We start from the raw sequence: 6,216 nt of genomic DNA on the forward strand, positions 1-6,216 counted from the left end.
TATGGACTATGCAGAGATGGGGAAACTAACAACAAAGCTCAGAGACTATGATAATGAGAAATTCAAAAAAGAGTGGGAAACATTTATTGTATATGTGCAAAGAACACTAAACAAGTTGAAACATTAGCAGCTTTGGACTAAACGGTTGCAATTACCAGAAATTTGGATAATTTAGGATATAATAATGGATTAATAGTAGATATGGATATGCAGAAGAATTTGGTGTATATAAGGAACCAGAAGTGGGAATGGGGGGAAGCTTGAAGATTTTAAGAATCTCAGTAGAGATAATGATGAAAGGATAAAGATATACATATGAAGGTGGGGGAGCCCGTATTTTCAATGTTAATTGTGGAATCTTGTTTTGTGGAAAGTAAAATAATAAAAAATAATGCTGTACAGTGGGGGTGTAGCTTGCTGCTGAGTCGAATTGTGGCTTGATTTCAAGTCTCCAGCACCCTCGGAAATGAAGCTCCCCTGAACGACTGCAAAATCAGTCCTCATCACCTTTCTCAGTACACCCCCTGAAAGGTAATGCTGTAATTATTATTATTATTATTGTCAGGGGCTCAGGAGCAGAGGCACAGGGGAGAGAGGGAATGGAGAGCGAAGGGGAAGAATCTGAGGGAAGCATAGGGGAGTATGACAGTGACCCGAGAGATTCCATGAGCTGCTCCAGCGAATCAGAAGATTCCCAGAGGGGGGCGCCGATGGCCAGGGCAAGGGGAGTCCCAGGGGGGACGCACCAGAAACAAGAGGCCAGCAGGGACTCCCAAAGCAGCAGCTGGAGATCAGGACCAGCTTCCCCACCAGAGCGTAGTGGGGGGGAAGAGTCCCATGGATCAGGGCCAGCGTCTCCCCCAGCAGGGAGAGAAGATGAGTTAGAGCTGGCCACGCCTCCATCGCAGAGTGAGGGAACGGAGGGGAAGTCAGGTTCAGCTAGCCTCCCTGAAGGGGGAAGCAGTGACAGGAGCAGTGTAACGGTCAGGAGGAAGGTTGCTGGCTGGGCGTGCGCGCCAAATTCAAATATGCAGGCGTGCGGCACAGCAGGAAACCAGGATTGGGAACCAGGTCCTAAAGCCCGCCGGAGGGAGGGGGAAGACTCAGGGGAATCAGCGTCAGAAGAGTGTAGAAGGGACGAGACCCCAGCAGACAGGCGGACCCAGAGGAGAAAAGAGCAAAGGAAGAGGTGGAGCAAGGCTAGAGTCTTAAACTGGTGTCTGGGGGGAAGAGATTCAGACGGAGCTTCAGCGGTCTAGAGTTTGAGACGTAGGGCTGCGCGCCACGGCTTTGAAATCGAAACTGAACTTCAATAAAGACCTTTGTAAATAGTAACGAACTGGCGTTGGTCCTTTGTGAGCTGGGACCTCGGGCAGCTCTGACATTATTATTATTATTGTCAGGGGTTCAGGAGCAGAGGCACAGGGGAAAGAGGAAGCGGAGAGTGAAGGAGAACAATCCGAGGGCAGCGTAGGTGAAGATGACAGTGGGGGAAGAGAGTCCATGAGTCTGTCCAGTGATTCGGAAGATTCCCAGAAGGGAGCACCGATAGCCAGAGCAAGGGGGGTCCCAGGAGGGACGCACCAGAAGCAAGGGACCAGCGGTGACTCCCAAAGCAGCAGCTGGAGATCGGGACCAGTTTCCCCACCAGAGCGTAGCCGGGGGGAAGAGTCCCATGTGTCAGGACTGGCTTCCCCTCCAGGGGAAAGAGGATGAGTCAGGGCTGACCACGCCCCTATCGCTGAGTGAGGGAACAGAGGGGAAAATCAGATCCAGCGAGCTGGGACCTTGGGCAGCTCTGACTATTATTATTATTATTATTATTATTATTATTATTTGTCAGAGGCTCAGGAGGAGAGGCACAGGGAAGAGAGGAGATGGAGAGCGAAGGGGAAGAATCCGAGGGGAGCGTAGGTGAATATGACAGTGGCCCGAGGGATTCCATGAGTCTCTCCAGCGAATCGGAAGATTCGCAGAAGGGGGCGCCAGTGGCCAGGGGTAGAGGGTTCCCAAGGGGAACGCCCCAGGAGCAAGGGGGGAGCAGGGACTCCCAGAGCAGCAGTTGGAAATCAGGACCAGCTTCCCCACCAGAGCATAGTGAGGGGGAAAAGTCCCAAGTATCAGGGCCAGTGGATTCCCCACCAGGGAGAGAAGATGAGGCAGGGCTGACCACGCCTCCATCAGAGAGTCGGGCAACGGAGGGGAGGTCAGATCCGGCCAGTATTCCAGAAGAGGGAAGCAGTGACAGGAGTAGTGTAACGGTTGGGAGGAAGGTCACTGGATTGGCGCGAGAAGCAAGTTCAAATGTACAGGAGCGCGGGACCTCAGAGGAGGAGGACTGGGAGCCGGGTCCCAAAGCTCGCCGGAGGCAGGGGGAGGAGCTAAGCGACTCAGCGTCAGAGGAGTCTAGAAAGGGGAATGCACCAACGGGCAGAAGGACCCAGAGAAGGAGAGAGCAGCGGAAAAGGTGGAGCAGGGCTAGGATATTAAACTGGTGTCAGAGGGGAGGAGACTCAGACGGGACTTCACCGGTCTAGGGTTTAGGACGTAGAGCTGCGCGCTGCAGCGTTGAAATGGAAACTGAACTTCAATAAAGACCTTTGTACATAAACACAGCCTGGCGTTGGTCCTCTGTGAGCTGGGACCAAGAGGCAGCTCTGACAGTAAGTCCCGTCTCCAATAAACCTCGCAACGTGAGTGGACGCAGTGGGGGGCGAAGCTTGGTGCTTTGCGAGCTCACGAAGATCAGACAGGATGACTACCGAGGAAAGAATGGCAGCCTTGCACGAAGAAGTCAGAAGGCTCAACATGGAAATAGAAGCATCCAGAAAAAAAGAGGACGAAGCAGCCGCTGTCTGCCGAGATCTGCAAGTCAGGTTGGAAGTGTTAACCAAACAGGGGCTACCGGGTGCCCGACCAGAGGGGATTGGTCTAGGCAAGAGGGGAGGCAGCCTCGTGTGTCATTTCGATGGGAGCTTGCAGCAGTACTCTTAACTTCAGAGCAGACGTAGTGTTCACGCTCAAGTTGCTGCAGAAGGACTTTAGAGATGAGGAGGAGAAAGTGGGCTTCATACTAACTCATCTCCATGGAGAAGCTAAAGCGTGGGTGCGCAATCTGTTGCGAGATAATGACCCAGCCCTCCGAAATGCGGATGCCTTTATTAAGGTGATGGACGATTGTTTTTTATCAGCTGTAGATGTAGATGTGGCCAGAAGGGAGGTGCTGTGCTGGTGGGTCTGCCCCCCCTTGCAATTTCATCCTTCACAGCCCCATTTAGCCCCTCCCAGAACATGTCTCGGACGGCTGCTGAATCCTTGTCCCAGCCCAATGCATTTACTAACGCAAAAAAGCGTGAGTGATATTGCCTCACAGTGGCTTTCCCTTGCTGCAACCCATGCATTTGCTTTCTGGCCAGATCCACATCAACTGTTGATTGAAAACAAACGTCCATCGCTTTGATAAAGGCTGTTGAATCTTTGAGGGCGGGGTCATTTTCGCGCCACAAATTGCGCAGCCACGATTTAGCTTCCCCATGCAGATGAGTTATAATGAACCCCACTTTCTCCTCCTCATCTCTAAAGTCTTTCCGAAGTAAATTGAGCGCGAAAATTATGTCTGCCCTGAAGTTAGGATACTGCTGCAAATTCCCGTCGAAGTGGGATACGACGCTGCCTCCCCTCTTCCCGAGGCCAACTCCCTCCGGCTTGGGTCCTGGCAGCCCCTCCTTCCTCAAAATTTCCCACCTGATTTGCAGATCCTGGCAACGCGCTGCAGTTTCTTCCTCTCTCTTTTTGGACGCTTCTATTTCCATGGACAGCCTCGTGACTGCTTCTTGCAGGGCTGCCACCTGTTGCTCTGTAGTCATCCTTGCCGATCTTCGTGAGCTCGCAAAACGCCAAGTTTTGCCCCTCGCGGCGCCAACTCACGCTGCGAAGGCTTTATGGAGACGGAGCTTACTGTCAGAGCTGCCCAAGGTCCCAGCTCACAGAGGACCAACGCCAGTTCTTGTTATATACAAAAGTCTTTATTAAGGTTCAGTTTCGATTCCAAAGCCGCGGCGCGCAGCTCTACGTCTCTACCCTAGACCACTGAAGCTCCGTCTGAATCTCCTCCCCCCAGACACCAGTTCAAGACCCTAGCCTTGCTCCACCTCTTCCTTTGCTCCTTTCTCCTCTGGGTCCTTCTGCCCGCCGGGGTGTTGCCCTTTCTGGACTCTTCTGATGCTGAAGAGTCTCCGGATTCTTCCCCCTCCCTCCGGCGTGCTTTAGGACCTGGCTCCGAATCCTCGCTTCCAGCTGTCCCGCGCGCCTGTGTATTTGAACTTGGCGCGCGCGCCCATCCGGCAACTTTCCTCCTGACCGTTACGCTGCTTCTGTCACTGCTTCCCCCTTCGGGGGGGCTCGCTGGATCTGACTTCCCCTCTATTTCCTCACTCAGCGACAGGGGCGTGGTCAGCCCTGCCTCATCTTCTCTTTCCCCTGGAGTGGAAACCGGTCCTGACATCTGGGACTCTTCCCCCCCCCCCCCGTTACGCTCTGGTGGGGAAACTGGTCCCGATCTCCAGCTGCTGCTTTGGGAGTCACCGCTGGCTCCTTGCTCCTGGTGCCTCCCTCCCAGGAACCCCCTTGCCCTGGCTATGGGTGCCCCCTTCTGTGAATCTTCCGACTCGTTGGACAGACTCATGGAATCTCTTGCCCCACTGTCTTCCTCACCTACACTGGCCTCGGATTGTTCCCCTTTGCTCTCCGCTTCCTCCTTCTCCTGTGCCTCCACTCCTGAACCCCTGACAGATAGGTTTAGGATAAAATCCTTTATTCCTATATAAGTTGCACTTAAAGCCAATTTTAAAAAGTACTGTGTACAGTGATGTACATTTTTTTTTCATTCTTGCTACCTGATAGTATCTAAGCAGGAAATTCAGTAAGGTGTTGAACTGTTGATGGAAGCATACCCAGAAGATGCTGACCCAAAATTTATTGATGAACTTTTGCACTTTCGCCTGAGAAACAAAGCCATAGGCTTACAGCAGAGCCTTCTCTGTCTCATACAGACCTTTATCAAATTCTATACAAGGGGAAAAAATCAGATGGCCTTTCCTAATGTGGAAACAATCTTGCAGCTATTTCTTAGCTTTATGGTCACTAACTGCTCAGGGGAGAGGAGTTTTTCGAGACCCCAAAGAAGTAAAAATGAATTAAGGACCATGATATCTCAAGAGAGGTTGTCTGCACTGAGCATTCTGTACATTTTGATGACATTTTCTGATATCCTTTAGAGGAGAAGACTACAGAATTTTAAAAACCCATCATCATCCTTGGCTTCGTTCAATTTTGTTTATAACACTTTTACATTTTCTACTAGTCATGAGGGTGGGTGATTGGGAGCTACTCACAAGTGGAGTAGCCGAGGGCCGCTCTTCATCTAAATCTGGCCCTGGGTAGCCACCTTCAAATATCTTAAGGGCTGTCACATGGAGGAGGGAGCATACTTGTTTTCTTTTTTTTAATAGAATATTTATTAAAGTTTTCAAGAAATTATATAACATAGAAACAAAAAGAAAAAAAGAAAAAGAAAACAAAGATAACAATAAAATAAACATTCATACAAAACACATAACAAGTATAATTTCGATCCCTTATAGTCATATAACTTACTTTCCCGACCTCCTCATACCTCCCCTCTCTGTATTCCAATCTCTAATCAAGCCAATTCAGCAAATCCTTCCCCTAATTTCTGTTTAACTTTTAATCTTTCTTTTCTTAATTACATAATCATTACAGCTAGAAACCCCTTAATTTCTGAATCAACATCTGTCAGAGCTGCCTCTAGGTCCATTTCCAAGCCTGTCAGAGCTGCCTCTAGGTCCATTTCCAAGCCGCAGCGTGCAGCTCTATGTCTTAGAACCTAGACCGGCGAAGCTCCGTCTGAGTCCCCGCCCCCTATACACCAGTTTAAGACTCTAGCCTTACTCCACCTCTTCCGTTGTTCTTTCCTCCTCTGGGTCCTTCTGCCCCCCGGGGTTTCCTCCTTTCTGGACTCTTCTGACGCTGACCCCCCTGACTCTTGTCCCTCCTTCCGGCGGGCTTTAGGACCTGGCTCCCTACCCGGGCTACCTGCTGTGCCACTTGCCTGTACATTTGAACTTGGCGCGCGCGCGCCCAGCTTCCAACCTTCCTCTCGACCGTTTCCTCGCTCTCCGATGGAGGCGTGGTCAA

The sequence above is a fragment of the Podarcis melisellensis genome, assembly GCF_964234715.1.
Source record: "Podarcis melisellensis genome assembly, chromosome: 8".
Classification (NCBI taxonomy): domain Eukaryota; kingdom Metazoa; phylum Chordata; class Lepidosauria; order Squamata; family Lacertidae; genus Podarcis; species Podarcis melisellensis.